The sequence below is a fragment of the Calliphora vicina genome, chromosome 1 (genome assembly GCF_958450345.1).
Source record: "Calliphora vicina chromosome 1, idCalVici1.1, whole genome shotgun sequence".
Taxonomy (NCBI): Eukaryota; Metazoa; Arthropoda; class Insecta; order Diptera; family Calliphoridae; genus Calliphora; species Calliphora vicina.
This window is the reverse complement of record NC_088780.1, coordinates 104221971-104240124: the sequence shown is the minus strand read 5'-3', so window position 1 is coordinate 104240124 and position 18154 is coordinate 104221971. Positions and strand designations below refer to the sequence as shown.

Below are 18154 nucleotides of genomic sequence, written 5' to 3'. Positions count from 1 at the left end.
CAGAACTAGAACTAGAACAGAACTAGAACAGAACTAGAACAGAACTAGAACAGAACTAGAACAGAACTAGAACAGAACTAGAACAGAACTAGAACAGAACTAGAACAGAACTAGAACAGAACTAGAACAGAACTAGAACAGAACTAGAACAGAACTAGAACAGAACTAGAACAGAACTAGAACAGAACTAGAACAGAACTAGAACAGAACTAGAACAGAACTAGAACAGAACTAGAACAGAACTAGAACAGAACTAGAACAGAACTAGAACAGAACTAGAACAGAACTAGAACAGAACTAGAACAGAACTAGAACAGAACTAGAACAGAACTAGAACAGAACTAGAACAGAACTAGAACAGAACTAGAACAGAACTAGAACAGAACTAGAACAGAACTAGAACAGAACTAGAACAGAACTAGAACAGAACTAGAACAGAACTAGAACAGAACTAGAACAGAACTAGAACAGAACTAGAACAGAACTAGAACAGAACTAGAACAGAACTAGAACAGAACTAGAACAGAACTAGAACAGAACTAGAACAGAACTAGAACAGAACTAGAACAGAACTAGAACAGAACTAGAACAGAACTAGAACAGAACTAGAACAGAACTAGAACAGAACTAGAACAGAACTAGAACAGAACTAGAACAGAACTAGAACAGAACTAGAACAGAACTAGAACAGAACTAGAACAGAACTAGAACAGAACTAGAACAGAACTAGAACAGAACTAGAACAGAACTAGAACAGAACTAGAACAGAACTAGAACAGAACTAGAACAGAACTAGAACAGAACTAGAACAGAACTAGAACAGAACTAGAACAGAACTAGAACAGAACTAGAACAGAACTAGAACAGAACTAGAACAGAACTAGAACAGAACTAGAACAGAACTAGAACTAGAACAGAACTAGAACAGAACTAGAACAGAACTAGAACAGAACTAGAACAGAACTAGAACAGAACTAGAACAGAACTAGAACAGAACTAGAACAGAACTAGAACAGAACTAGAACAGAACTAGAACAGAACTAGAACAGAACTAGAACAGAACTAGAACAGAACTAGAACAGAACTAGAACAGAACTAGAACAGAACTAGAACAGAACTAGAACAGAACTAGAACAGAACTAGAACAGAACTAGAACAGAACTAGAACAGAACTAGAACAGAACTAGAACAGAACTAGAACAGAACTAGAACAGAACTAGAACAGAACTAGAACAGAACTAGAACAGAACTAGAACAGAACTAGAACAGAACTAGAACAGAACTAGAACAGAACTAGAACAGAACTAGAACAGAACTAGAACAGAACTAGAACAGAACTAGAACAGAACTAGAACAGAACTAGAACAGAACTAGAACAGAACTAGAACAGAACTAGAACAGAACTAGAACAGAACTAGAACAGAACTAGAACAGAACTAGAACAGAACTAGAACAGAACTAGAACAGAACTAGAACAGAACTAGAACAGAACTAGAACAGAACTAGAACAGAACTAGAACAGAACTAGAACAGAACTAGAACAGAACTAGAACAGAACTAGAACAGAACTAGAACAGAACTAGAACAGAACTAGAACAGAACTAGAACAGAACTAGAACAGAACTAGAACAGAACTAGAACAGAACTAGAACAGAACTAGAACAGAACTAGAACAGAACTAGAACAGAACTAGAACAGAACTAGAACAGAACTAGAACAGAACTAGAACAGAACTAGAACAGAACTAGAACAGAACTAGAACAGAACTAGAACAGAACTAGAACAGAACTAGAACAGAACTAGAACAGAACTAGAACAGAACTAGAACAGAACTAGAACAGAACTAGAACAGAACTAGAACAGAACTAGAACAGAACTAGAACAGAACTAGAACAGAACTAGAACAGAACTAGAACAGAACTAGAACAGAACTAGAACAGAACTAAAACAAAAAATAGACTCATTTTTGAATTCACACGGCTAAACTACAAGACAATGTATTATTAAGTAAAATTTTAATTTACTAATTCATTGACATTTACATAATCCAACCAAACTGCTAAAATAAATCATATTTTTTCCTAACATCTCGTTAAATATTACTTACATTAATCGTATTACTTTTAAACGTAACTTATGCAACATTATGTTGTCGTGTGGTAATACAACTACATATATAATATACAAGCAACCAAAAGAAAATAAATAAGGTTACAAAAAAATAAGATAAAAACTCACTTTTGACATTAAAATTTCTTTAAAATATGCACTGGGGCACTGAAATTGAGAAATGAAGATAAGAAATACCAAAGGGAAAACCCAAACTCAGCATGTTGTCGTTGCAGCACGAAAATAAATAGTTTTGTGGGTAACGCCCGCAATTGACTCACGAACCGCCCTCTCAAAAGACTATTACACTACTTATGCTTACCATCATAGCACCATACCCAGTTTCTATAATATCATTTCTATTACTTAAGATAAATTTACACATTTATAAGTATGTGTGCATATTGTATTTATAATGGTTGTTATAGAAACAACTTTTTGCAGTTGCAGTTTTATTCACACCCAAATAGTTAGACTTACTTTAATGCAACTAAAATCTTCCTTCCTCCCTTAACTTTAACATTAAGTAAGCACATGACTAACGCTTAGATTACTTTGGTTTAGAGATGTAGCTAGTGATAACTTAATGCTTAATGTACTACTTTATAGGTAAACGGTAAACAGAAAGGTAACTAATATCACTATGTTGCAAATATAAGTAGTTTTATAAGTAGCTAATGCAAAGTCCTCAATTGCTGCTTTTAAAACTGTTGGGTTACCATTAAATTAAAGTGGTGTTAGTTCTAGATACTGTCATATATTTTCTATTAAGTTTTCTTTAACTTTTTTTCTAGTTAAATTTTATTCCTTTTAGTTTTCTTTTGCGTCCCCTTGTCATATCTTTACATAAGAAAATAGCAAGAAACATAAATTACAATTTTGTTCAAATAATTTATAGGAAAATGTGTCAAAGTGTATGTGGGCAATGCACAGTGTTGCCAACTATTAATGATTTAATATTATTTCAACCGTCATTTCGTCTTAGAATTTTATAGGGGCCCAGAATATGCACTGTTGAACAAGATAGAGTGCAAAAAAAACTTTGTTAGATTTTATCAGAGAAAAACAGATCAAGTTCACATTAAATGCTAAGAAATTATTTGAATTTATTTATTTACATTGTAATAAGAAGGGCAACCCGTGCCGACTTACGATTTAGTTTTGAGGTGCATTTACAAGTGGAAAAAATGCATTTTTTCAGTTTTTTTTTATTTTGCTATTTAGTAATTACTTTTTAATTAAAAGAATCGAAATGGGTACGTAATTATCGTTCTAATGAGATATAAAAGACAGAAATTGGTTAAAAAATGTTAAAGTTATTAAAAAATTGCCAGGCCATTAACGTGTCTCAGGACACTAGAACAAGAAATGTAGGAACAAAATTAAAATATTTTGAGAAATATTAAAACAAAAGTTTATCCTTACTTAAAATATATCCATAATTACTTGTATATGAGTTTTTATCTTCATAGGATACAGTTAACCTATTCGCAGGTATAACCAAAAAAAATATTTTTTTTAACGGCAGTTTCAAAACTCCAATTTCAAATTTTTAAAAATTTTGTTAAACAAATTTCAGAATTTTTTGATCATCACATGGGGATTGTGAAAAATGTGAAAAAAGTATGTCAATACCTCCTTTAGTTTATCGGTACCTGCAATATAAATTTTGTGATTTTCGAGAAAAACTAATTTTTTGTCCATATTTTGGCAAATGAGCCCAATGTCCTTAGTGTTATTAATTTTAAGTAAAATCTGTTCATAATATTATAGTCCAAGTAATTTTAAATATAGTCTGAAAGTTTTCCTAAAATCGGAAAACGTTAACCCTTTAATTGTGAAGGTCAAATGTAAAATTTTTCAATATTTGGAATTTCAAATGGAAAAATAGCGAAATGTTATATATTTTTGTTTCGATTTTCATGAAACTTAAGAAAAATATAAAATGAAGTCTAGTATTTACAATAACAGCACAAAAATCGAAATTAACCCTTAAGAGCACTTGGGGTCAAAATGACTGTGTTCTTCGTGATTTTAAAAGTTCAAGGTCATTTTCGTAGTGTATAAATTTGTTTTAAAACTTATAATTTTGATTAAATTTTCTGAACAAAACAAATGAAATAGCTGAGATATTCTCCAACTCTTTTATATCATTTTGGTTAAAACCACAGCAGTTTGGGTAGATGAGTCACTAACAGAAGCATTAGCCAAATTTTAATACATTTCAACATCATACTTCAACTGGAGCCCCGAGCACCATCATCAAATCGACTTGCTTCTTATAATTCTCTTCTTAGTCGGGTTCAAGACTGCAGATACATTCGAATCCAAAGGTATACCTTCGAACAAAAACTATTTTCAATTTAATGTTCATTGAGTACACGCGGCATCCTTACAAAATAACATAACACAGTTTAACATGAAACAAATAATCATATACGGACACCAGTACGTGATAAAAGACCAAAAAACCGTGTCTCCCAGTTTCGCCCAAAGTCATGCACTTTTTTGTATGGCCCAAAGATTTAGGGCCTGGGTGTCATTTTTGCTAAATAGTGATAATTTTCTCAGGCCCATATCTTGCAAATAGTTCGGAATTTTGATTTACTCTCTGAGACAAAGTTGTAGCCTTTGTCATAAAGAACAAAAATTGTCAACATATAAAATCAAAAAAAATATCATCTTTAAGATCAAAATTGCAAAAAACTTCAAAAATTCAATTTCTTTACCTTTTTTCCCCTGTTCAGGTCCATAGGTAGCAAACCGTTTAAAATTCAAGGAAGCAATCAACTACAAAAATGTACCTAAGATTTCAATAAACAACTTTCTAGAACATATGAACTTCCTAGGAATGATTCTTAACACAGTTTAGGTAGGTCAATATAAGTTATTAAGAAAAAACTAAAGGAATTAAGTGTTTTGGGCTATAAACTTTTTAATAACACTAGTTTACAAGGTTTTTGCTCATGAATTGAAACATATGGGGATTTGTGTATTTAAGTCTTCTAACTTCGGAAAAAATATTAAAAAAAATCCTGGACTTCAAACTTTTGAGATATTTATTAAAAACGAAACATATAAAAATGTACATTAAATTAGGACAAAAAGATTAAAATCGAAGTGTTTTAGTCCTCTTTTTATAATTATTTTCATTTGTGTCCCTCACGACACTCAACAGTAGTCTCCTAGCATATTCTGATCCCAAAAACCTTGATAATTCCTGTCGTCAAACTTCAAATCTTGATGGAAACGCTCTCTATTTTCATCACTCATGTGTCCGAGGTTTTCCGGGAAAAAATCCACATGAGAATGTAAAAATTTAATTTTGAGGGACATATTTACACCCATCAGTTCAAAATTATGTAATAAATTCGCAACAATATCTCTGTAATTTTGACATTTCTTATTCCCAAAAATTCTTGAACAACAAGTTTAAATGAATTCCATGCTGCTTTTTCAACATCAGTTAATAGACCCTCAAAATTTGGTAACACCCAAAACTTTTCTTATTTGAGGACCCAGAAATATCCCTTCTTTTAATTCAGCTTCAGAAAGACTCCGGAACACGCTGCATAAATATTGAAATGCTGGTTTTGTCTTATCTAAATCTTTTACGAAATTTTTCATTAAACCTAATTTAATGTGGAGTGGCGACAAAACTATTTTTTTGTGGGTCAACCAAACTGACATTTTTAATGTTCATTTTACCTGGAATATATTCACTACAATTTGTGCAAATCGAATGAGGAACCCACTTTTTATACTGATTTGACACGGGGAATCCAAAATGATGTAAATAAGCATTTTGCAATGATTGTGTTATAGGAAAACCTCGATTTAACTGAATAATTTTTCCGCAAATAAAACAAAAATGGTCTGGGTTTATTTTACACTTTCTAGAAGACATTTTAAAAATAGTTTTTACTTTAGAGTTTTGTATTTAATAGCGATTTATTAACGTTTATCTACAAAAAAGATGTACTTTTAAACAGTATTTATTTTTTCCCGTTAATTTTTTTTGGAATTTTTCAAAAAAAATACAACTCTGAAAGTATCTAGTAGCTTTGCCAGAGTGTTGAGTACCCAAAAACGATGCAAATACCTAATTACCACAATTCGGTACACTACAGTATGTATTAGTAGTACTCAGGGCAGGTGAAAAATAGAAACCCATATACATATCTCAAAATTTTGACGTATAGGTGGGAAACAAAAAATGGTCAATTAGCTAGCGTCCCTAGCTCTTCTCAAAAATATAAGTCTTATTCCATGAGCAAACAAAAATGTTTGATTTGTAAACTAGTGTTATTATAAACTAAAGCATACTTTAAGGCAGCTTCAACAAAAATTGATTTCTAAATTTTTAAATTTTTTTGCGATTTTGATCCTGAAGATAATGTTTTTTTTGAACAATTTTTGTTCTTTATGATAAGGGCTTGAACTTTCCAAGATATGAGCCTGAGAAAATGATAATTTTTTTGCAAAAATGACACCAAGGTCCATAAATAAAGTGAATGACGGTTCTTTTTTTTTTTGGTCTTTTATCACGTACCAGAGCAACCGGACGGCAAAGGTTTGCAAAAAAATTTAAACGGTGATTTTAAAAAATTTAATTCTTTAGCAAAATTCCAATAGATGTCACTAAAAATTGTTTAAAGACTCTAGAAAAGGTGGTTAGAAAAGTGACCACTAAACCGGAAAGAGCTAAAAGAGAAACTAGAAAATGTATTCGAAATAACGGCACATAAACTTCCAATTATATTTTTTTAAAGCCTAATAAATTTCCATTAATTTCATGTATAAAATGTTAATATCGAGCCCTTAGCGCCAAATTATCGTAAGCGACAAAACACAAATTTACAGTTTTTTTTTGATTATTTTGAAATTTATACATATAATTAAAAGTATTATGATACGATATAATATAATTTCGTTCAAGCTATTTGTGTATTTTTCAAAAATATTTATAACTTTTGACAATTAAAAATTCATGGAATAGTTTATAGAAAAATATGACAAAAAATATTTTTTTATTGAATTTTTTAATAGATAAAAATTTTTCGAATTGAAATTTAATTTTTATTTATAAATAGTTTTAATGAAATTTCACAGATATGTAGATTTTTCTATTTAAAATGGAAAAATAAAAACGAATTTTGAAATTTATTTTCAGCAATGCCGCAATTCCCAAAAAAGTGTTGAAAAATTCCAAAAATGGGAATTTTTAGTTTTTTGGCTATAATATTCATATCAGGGTCGGGGTTATCGGGACCCTTTACAAAATAATTAGAAACATATTGTGCCACCTATAATCGGTTACTCTATTTTGATATCGGATACGCGATTTGAGAATTTTTGCCCTAAAATTTTATTTTACCTAAAAAATAGTTGTTTTTTGAAAGGACCTGGTCGCCTCGGTAACAACAATTTTTAAATTTGTTTTCCTTTAAAATATTTTATGAAAACTTAGCTTTCAGAAAATAGAAATTCCTTATACATCCTCTTATACATTTTTTGCGATAACTTAAAAAGAAAAACAGTTCTTTTTTCTCAAAAAATTAGCGAAAAATCGCCTTTTTAAAATTTTTATTAAATTTAAATGCATATAACTTTGGACTTAGTCATTATTTTTAAACAATTCTTTTTCTGTTTGACACATTTATTGTTATTAGTCCAATAAAGGAAAACTGGAGAAAATCGGTAAATATTTGGATACACTGTTATCAAAAAACTGGAGTAGGGAGGGTAAAAATGTTGAAAATATAATTTTCAAATGCTAATATCTCCTAAGCTATAAGAGATAATTGATAGTTACGACGAGGATTTTTGTAGTGCCCGATGAGAAGATTCTACATGTATAATTCTTTTGAAATCGAAACTCAAACCAAGAAATAATATCTTTTTAAAAATGTAACATACCCGAGGTGTCCTACTTTGAGGGCCCTTGATCGCGCCCCTGGTGGGCCCATGAGGTCCACGTTCAAAACTTGAACTCGAAAGTACTTTTTCTTTGCGCATGTGAAATTTCATTCAAACCATTCTAACCATTTAGAAGTTACAGTGTGTCGCTTACGAACAAATTTGTTTACTGTAAAATATAAACATTGACTTACGATAAAATATTACCCCCTATATTTTTGAAGTTATTAACATAAATTTTTAAGTTCTGCAATAAAAAAACAGAAATTTTAAAATGTCGCTTACGATAATTTGGCGCTAAGGGCTCGATATGTATTTATATTGTTTTCAAAAGTTATGGTTGATTTAAGTCTTTTACATTGAATACTGGTAAAACGGCATATTTAAACCGAATAAAATAAAATATTTGTTGTATCTGCTGAAAATAAAACGCCATTAGTCAGACAACATTTTATATCCTCTTAAAAACTCTGCTCTAAATATTATTGTAGTTTAACACTTTGTTTACTTTACAGTCAGAGGTGTAAATTTACTTTTTAATGTTTATGCATTTGAAAGTAGAAAAAATACCGTGAATAAAAGTTAATACAAGTAAAAAATGGAAAAAGCACAATATTACACATACATAAGTACAAGTAAATATTTATACTTATGAATGAATATTTGAGCTACAACTTGCAGTTCTACCTACTTTTTTTTAAAAAAAATTTAATAATAAAATTTCCACAGGAACGAAAAACTTGTAATGCTTTCAAAAGTTTACTTTACTACTACTTTCTTCTTAACTGCAGCCAGCTGAGACGTTTCTTTCATTTTATTTAATTTTTTTTTTTCGAATTGCATCATGCATCTTAGTTTTCTTGAATTTGTTTTAACATTTATTTTTCTTGTTGGCAACAAACACTAACAAGTGTTGAAATCTTTAACATTTGAGTTTTTTTTTTATATAGCAGCTTAAATAAATTTTTTGAAGTTTGTTGAAGTTTATATTTACTTTTACATTCACATTCATACCTACGTAAGTAGAAATTTATCTTTAAGCTTGTTTTGGCGTCTTTCTCGGTTTGCGAAACTTAATTAAAGTTAAAGTTTATTTATTTTATCCATTTATTTGTGTTAAAATTCATTTTCTTATTTATCTTATTTACTTGTCTCGTTGCAGAAACTGAATAATCTTTGTGATTAGGACGTGTTGTACCCAAAACGCTCTAATGAAGACGATATGGTAAGTTGGTTTTTTTTAAAATATTTTCTTTTGTGTTATATTTAAGTTCAAATGAATATTTTTAAGTTCATTAGGGTATATTTAGAGAAAATTGGTGTGCACTGACGCCATTTTATTTTCAAATACATACATTTAGCCAAGACACAATTCTCAAGTAAGCAAAGACACACTACAGCGCGCAGAGCACTGTTAACTTTTAGTGTAATTAAACTAAGGGGAGTTTGTTTAAGCCCGAAATCAATTTTTCCCAGAGATGAAAATAATCTTCAAGCTGGATTTTTTTAAACATATGTTTTTGGGATCCATCTAATGATTAAACATATGTCTGCACCTAAATCTTAATCCTTGCTACCTTTTAAGTGAAAGCAAAAATGTTCACTTTTTCTTAATTTAACTAAAGACTAATTTTGTGCATTCTCTTTTTTTACACTCTAAAGCTAATTTCTATTTGGCGCGAAAACAACAGAAATAAAAACCTCATTATTTTAATTCATGATTCAGCACTAAAAAGCAAGCTGTCTGACTGTTTTGACCGACAAAAAGATTTTTTTTATTTCAAGCTTCTTTGACAACATGAACATTTGTTTGTAAATTTTCACTTTTTTGCACAGTTCTTTTTTTAGAGTAAAAAAAATATATTTTTTTAATTAACTTACAACGTTTGCAAGTTTTTTTTGTACACTTTTTACATTCCCTGTTTCTGCTTGGTGGTTAAAACTGATGTGCAACTGCAACAACAGCAGTGCCACAAGAACTCAGCATCAAAACACAAAGGAATGCAAAAGCAATTGAAAAATTACATGAGGTAAAAAATTTAATAAAAATCTAAATAAAATTTAGGACACAAGCTGGAGAACGAAAAAAAAACCCAAACCTGAAAACTCAAAGTTTTCCACAGTATAATTTTTGGTTGTTGCTTTGTACAGCAAGAAAAAAACCAACTAAATCTAACAACCAACCCAATTTTATGGTGGATAATGGGGAAACAAAATTAAAATGGACTGACATGCACGTAGAAAATCAGCCACCAAAAACCGAATCACATTAAGAAAAAAACTGCAGAGTAAATAGATTTTTCTCATAGAATGTATGTATGTATGTAATCGGAGAAAAAATCACAAACTTACATTTACAAAACAAAACTACATCGACAGTTTCTGTGAAGATGCCCAAAAACGAAATAAATAATAGGACACGTAGCTATTGCTGCTACTGATAGTGGGCTTGTGTTACAGTTTGTTTAAAGTAGTTTTTCAAAGTAAGGGAGCGGGATTAAATGGATTAACATTCATCCACAAAACAATAATTGAAGATATGAACTTTGATTTTAGCAGGATGTTAAAAGCCATCAAAAAATTCAATCCTGGGCGAATATGGTCCTACCAAAAACTAGAACAGAACTAGAACAGAACTAGAACAGAACAGAACTAGAACAGAACAAGAACAGAACTAGAACAGAACTAGAACAGAACTAGAACAGAACTAGAACAGAACTAGAACAGAACTAGAACAGAACTAGAACAGAACTAGAACAGAACTAGAACAGAACTAGAACAGAACTAGAACAGAACTAGAACAGAACTAGAACAGAACTAGAACAGAACTAGAACAGAACTAGAACAGAACTAGAACAGAACTAGAACAGAACTAGAACAGAACTAGAACAGAACTAGAACAGAACTAGAACAGAACTAGAACAGAACTAGAACAGAACTAGAACAGAACTAGAACAGAACTAGAACAGAACTAGAACAGAACTAGAACAGAACTAGAACAGAACTAGAACAGAACTAGAACAGAACTAGAACAGAACTAGAACAGAACTAGAACAGAACTAGAACAGAACTAGAACAGAACTAGAACAGAACTAGAACAGAACTAGAACAGAACTAGAACAGAACTAGAACAGAACTAGAACAGAACTAGAACAGAACTAGAACAGAACTAGAACAGAACTAGAACAGAACTAGAACAGAACTAGAACAGAACTAGAACAGAACTAGAACAGAACTAGAACAGAACTAGAACAGAACTAGAACAGAACTAGAACAGAACTAGAACAGAACTAGAACAGAACTAGAACAGAACTAGAACAGAACTAGAACAGAACTAGAACAGAACTAGAACAGAACTAGAACAGAACTAGAACAGAACTAGAACAGAACTAGAACAGAACTAGAACAGAACTAGAACAGAACTAGAACAGAACTAGAACAGAACTAGAACAGAACTAGAACAGAACTAGAACAGAACTAGAACAGAACTAGAACAGAACTAGAACAGAACTAGAACAGAACTAGAACAGAACTAGAACAGAACTAGAACAGAACTAGAACAGAACTAGAACAGAACTAGAACAGAACTAGAACAGAACTAGAACAGAACTAGAACAGAACTAGAACAGAACTAGAACAGAACTAGAACAGAACTAGAACAGAACTAGAACAGAACTAGAACAGAACTAGAACAGAACTAGAACAGAACTAGAACAGAACTAGAACAGAACTAGAACAGAACTAGAACAGAACTAGAACAGAACTAGAACAGAACTAGAACAGAACTAGAACAGAACTAGAACAGAACTAGAACAGAACTAGAACAGAACTAGAACAGAACTAGAACAGAACTAGAACAGAACTAGAACAGAACTAGAACAGAACTAGAACAGAACTAGAACAGAACTAGAACAGAACTAGAACAGAACTAGAACAGAACTAGAACAGAACTAGAACAGAACTAGAACAGAACTAGAACAGAACTAGAACAGAACTAGAACAGAACTAGAACAGAACTAGAACAGAACTAGAACAGAACTAGAACAGAACTAGAACAGAACTAGAACAGAACTAGAACAGAACTAGAACAGAACTAGAACAGAACTAGAACAGAACTAGAACAGAACTAGAACAGAACTAGAACAGAACTAGAACAGAACTAGAACAGAACTAGAACAGAACTAGAACAGAACTAGAACAGAACTAGAACAGAACTAGAACAGAACTAGAACAGAACTAGAACAGAACTAGAACAGAACTAGAACAGAACTAGAACAGAACTAGAACAGAACTAGAACAGAACTAGAACAGAACTAGAACAGAACTAGAACAGAACTAGAACAGAACTAGAACAGAACTAGAACAGAACTAGAACAGAACTAGAACAGAACTAGAACAGAACTAGAACAGAACTAGAACAGAACTAGAACAGAACTAGAACAGAACTAGAACAGAACTAGAACAGAACTAGAACAGAACTAGAACAGAACTAGAACAGAACTAGAACAGAACTAGAACAGAACTAGAACAGAACTAGAACAGAACTAGAACAGAACTAGAACAGAACTAGAACAGAACTAGAACAGAACTAGAACAGAACTAGAACAGAACTAGAACAGAACTAGAACAGAACTAGAACAGAACTAGAACAGAACTAGAACAGAACTAGAACAGAACTAGAACAGAACTAGAACAGAACTAGAACAGAACTAGAACAGAACTAGAACAGAACTAGAACAGAACTAGAACAGAACTAGAACAGAACTAGAACAGAACTAGAACAGAACTAGAACAGAACTAGAACAGAACTAGAACAGAACTAGAACAGAACTAGAACAGAACTAGAACAGAACTAGAACAGAACTAGAACAGAACTAGAACAGAACTAGAACAGAACTAGAACAGAACTAGAACAGAACTAGAACAGAACTAGAACAGAACTAGAACAGAACTAGAACAGAACTAGAACAGAACTAGAACAGAACTAGAACAGAACTAGAACAGAACTAGAACAGAACTAGAACAGAACTAGAACAGAACTAGAACAGAACTAGAACAGAACTAGAACAGAACTAGAACAGAACTAGAACAGAACTAGAACAGAACTAGAACAGAACTAGAACAGAACTAGAACAGAACTAGAACAGAACTAGAACAGAACTAGAACAGAACTAGAACAGAACTAGAACAGAACTAGAACAGAACTAGAACAGAACTAGAACAGAACTAGAACAGAACTAGAACAGAACTAGAACAGAACTAGAACAGAACTAGAACAGAACTAGAACAGAACTAGAACAGAACTAGAACAGAACTAGAACAGAACTAGAACAGAACTAGAACAGAACTAGAACAGAACTAGAACAGAACTAGAACAGAACTAGAACAGAACTAGAACAGAACTAGAACAGAACTAGAACAGAACTAGAACAGAACTAGAACAGAACTAGAACAGAACTAGAACAGAACTAGAACAGAACTAGAACAGAACTAGAACAGAACTAGAACAGAACTAGAACAGAACTAGAACAGAACTAGAACAGAACTAGAACAGAACTAGAACAGAACTAGAACAGAACTAGAACAGAACTAGAACAGAACTAGAACAGAACTAGAACAGAACTAGAACAGAACTAGAACAGAACTAGAACAGAACTAGAACAGAACTAGAACAGAACTAGAACAGAACTAGAACAGAACTAGAACAGAACTAGAACAGAACTAGAACAGAACTAGAACAGAACTAGAACAGAACTAGAACAGAACTAGAACAGAACTAGAACAGAACTAGAACAGAACTAGAACAGAACTAGAACAGAACTAGAACAGAACTAGAACAGAACTAGAACAGAACTAGAACAGAACTAGAACAGAACTAGAACAGAACTAGAACAGAACTAGAACAGAACTAGAACAGAACTAGAACAGAACTAGAACAGAACTAGAACAGAACTAGAACAGAACTAGAACAGAACTAGAACAGAACTAGAACAGAACTAGAACAGAACTAGAACAGAACTAGAACAGAACTAGAACAGAACTAGAACAGAACTAGAACAGAACTAGAACAGAACTAGAACAGAACTAGAACAGAACTAGAACAGAACTAGAACAGAACTAGAACAGAACTAGAACAGAACTAGAACAGAACTAGAACAGAACTAGAACAGAACTAGAACAGAACTAGAACAGAACTAGAACAGAACTAGAACAGAACTAGAACAGAACTAGAACAGAACTAGAACAGAACTAGAACAGAACTAGAACAGAACTAGAACAGAACTAGAACAGAACTAGAACAGAACTAGAACAGAACTAGAACAGAACTAGAACAGAACTAGAACAGAACTAGAACAGAACTAGAACAGAACTAGAACAGAACTAGAACAGAACTAGAACAGAACTAGAACAGAACTAGAACAGAACTAGAACAGAACTAGAACAGAACTAGAACAGAACTAGAACAGAACTAGAACAGAACTAGAACAGAACTAGAACAGAACTAGAACAGAACTAGAACAGAACTAGAACAGAACTAGAACAGAACTAGAACAGAACTAGAACAGAACTAGAACAGAACTAGAACAGAACTAGAACAGAACTAGAACAGAACTAGAACAGAACTAGAACAGAACTAGAACAGAACTAGAACAGAACTAGAACAGAACTAGAACAGAACTAGAACAGAACTAGAACAGAACTAGAACAGAACTAGAACAGAACTAGAACAGAACTAGAACAGAACTAGAACAGAACTAGAACAGAACTAGAACAGAACTAGAACAGAACTAGAACAGAACTAGAACAGAACTAGAACAGAACTAGAACAGAACTAGAACAGAACTAGAACAGAACTAGAACAGAACTAGAACAGAACTAGAACAGAACTAGAACAGAACTAGAACAGAACTAGAACAGAACTAGAACAGAACTAGAACAGAACTAGAACAGAACTAGAACAGAACTAGAACAGAACTTGAACTTGATTTGAACTAAAAGTAGTTATCTTTCATTGTTTTTCTGTTTGTCCTACACTCAATTATCTCTTTTTTTTAGAATATACCTTTGAGTTGAGCATGGACTCCTTCCCTTTTCCATTATTGTGTGGTTTAAATAGCTACATACTAATGAGAAACTTTGAGGAAGTTTTTCCAATAGTTTTTTGTTTTAGGTAGTAATTCATGGCTATGACTGTATCTTTCCCCTAAGACTCCCTTATTTAATGGGTGTTGTTTTTGCCACTTAAACATGTAATTTTATTCACAAAAATGTTGTTTTTCAGTTTAATATAAATAAAAAACTTAAGAACCCGCAAACAAAAATATGCTTTAACAAAAATTGCACAAACCCTCAGATGCCAAACTATGGCTTTTTGTTTAATCTTTTTTTTTAACAACAGCTACGAAAAAATTGTTTTATATGGCAACGCATTTTTTACAAAAAAGAGAAAAGTCCTCTTGGCTGCAAACTTGCAACCTTATTATTATTTTTATTAGCAGCAACTGCAAACAGACATACACACAGTAGAGCTGTTTAATATGTGCTCTCGTGTGTTGCACGTACCATGATGCATACAAATATATAATTACACATCCTCATAAATACTTGTAAATAGTACTTGTTTGCACAGCACACTGTACATAAACTGCTCTAAACATGGTCTCATTATGAAGACTACACCTAGGACTCTAGTGGGGATTTTAAATTACAAACTGCGAGTATTCAGGAAAATATTTTATTACCAAATACATATACATATCTTGAAAGGGATGTATGAATGTAGCCTAGGTTGAGCATGAATCGTAGGTTTAAGTTGAGCTTCAGCCACTGCTTCTTGTAAAGTATTTGGTGAGCCGTAATCTTTATTTAGCCCAATTTAGCTTCATATTTATTTAGGTTATGTCTTTTAATCGAACAATTTGAGCTTTAGGAATAGCTCTGCGTTGATTTTTTTGTTCTAAGCTGAGCTTAGATTATTTATTTATTTTATGTTGAGCATCAATCAGAGCTCTTTATTTAATCTAAGTTGAGATTCTATCGTATGAGATTCATTCCTATGTTTTTATATAATCTAATTTAAGCTTAAATCGTATGTGAAATTTGTGTTTAAATCGTAGCTATTTTTCTAATTATAAAATTATTTATGGAAGCGTTGTAATTATTTCGAATTGAACGAGTTATGGGTGTAAACTCGTTATCATATTTGGCATCATAATAATATATACGTTCTATTATTTGTTTTTTTTTTATTAAAAAACCATATAAAACAAAAACTAACAAATCATTTGACGGGGTAATTTTAATAAGTATTTAGTACAATATAGTATGTAAATTCATAGAGAAACGGGAAAAGTATTTGGTTTTTCATAAGATTTGTAACCAATTTTATAGAAAACCAATTTTATGTGAAAAATATGGCAAAATTTAAAAATTTCAATTTTGAAATGCCTATAACTCGGAAATTATAAGAGATAATTAGTACACGCCAGCATGTTTTTTCAAGATCTAGATCTAGCGGAGCGCTTTCCAAAAATATTAAAATCTTTGAAATCGGATGGAAAAACAAAAAAACCCTACTTTGAGCCCCCCCCCCATAGCGCCGTCCCTGGATCATTTGTAGGGCCCATTTTAATAATTAAAACTCAGACACTCCTTGGCTACGACCATGTCAAATTTTATCCCGATCGGCCAGATTTATTTCCAAAACATTTTTATTCTGCACCACTGTGCAGTGCAACATGGTCTTGAGAGTATAAGTTCGATTCTACCATCAGTTTGGCGATTTTTGTGATCAATTTCTTTTCATGGGCCTCCAAAGATTCTGAAAATCAGTGGGCCCTCACAAAAAGGTGTCATCAGTTTTTGGCCAACAGCTAATTCAGACTTGGTGATACAACTTGATATGGCATTCATATAGCTAAGAGTCTACACAAATTTTATTAAATTTTTTGCCAAAACAATAGCAAATATATTTGACTTGGCTACAAAATAATGCATTCAGGTAGTAGTTAAATTGTAATTACATTGAAGTTTTTCCATTTATAGCTTTAACTTTCAGTTATAGAAGACGGATACTTTATATAGCCTTCACTAAAGTATAATTTACGAAAAATATTAAAACCAATTTTTGTGAAAAAATTTTTTGGTGATTTTAAATATCTTATTTAAGTTGGACTATAGCGGATATATTGATAAATTAATCATGTATGTGAGTTATTTGGAGGCTTAAATTCTTCTGTATTGTTAACTGGTACTTTTATTGGTACTGTTGCAAGTCTAGGTACTTTTGAAAACTTAATTTTATAGTGTACAAACAATGCCTTAAATGTTGGTTATTATTATCTTGCATTAAAAATATGTTTGAATTCCCTATTCTCTACATAGTACTTCCTATTCTAAATTATGTATTTTTTATTTTTTTGTTTTTACCCGCAGAGTTATCTAAGTGCAATTTGAAGTTTAAATAAGTTTTAATGTTTGAGTGCATATGCGCTCTCATAGTTTTATCTCTTTCTTTGTGATAAACGACATTGTTTTGCAATGTTGGTCTCCTCTATATATTGCCTTTGTTCTTTTTTCTACTTTTTTTTTCTTTTTGTATAACAATTCATTAATTTTTCATGCCACACACCACATTATGAGTGTCGAGAAAAAAAATGCACTTTCTTTTTGCATTTATGGTTTGTTAAGTAGATATGTTTGTACTTCTACACTATTTACATTAACATTTTACAAACATACTTTCAAATTCTATACATATAGTGGTATGTATGTGTATTTAAAAATTAACACAAATGCACTTTACTCACACAGATACTTAGTTATAAATAAAACACATTCATATTACAAATATTGTTCCACCAGCATAATTGGACTTGCAAAAAAGGGTATTAATTTGCATTTCCTTTGTGAGGAATAAAAAGTATTTTTACTGGAAAATCAATAGTAGATCCATCCACTTGGATGGGATGCTCCTAAAATTGTTATCCATTATCTGCAAAACAGTTACAAAACATTACAAATTTAAGTAAAATAGAGGCTGCACATTTTGTTTTGAAGTCAAAGTAACAATATTTTCAACAAAACTTTAATGTTGAAAAATATCCAATAACAAATTGTTTTAGTT

The 18154-nt window shown here is 31.7% G+C and overlaps 1 long non-coding RNA gene across 1 annotated transcript in view; it reads left to right on the top strand.

Moving 5' to 3' along the window:
* The window catches only part of LOC135954668 (uncharacterized), a 171143-nt gene that overhangs the window by 120818 nt on the left and 32171 nt on the right, over window positions 1-18154 (top strand). Inside the window, exon 3 of the long non-coding RNA XR_010576267.1 lies at window positions 9191-9253. This is a non-coding gene — a long non-coding RNA (uncharacterized LOC135954668). The remainder of the gene's footprint in view (window positions 1-9190; window positions 9254-18154) is intronic.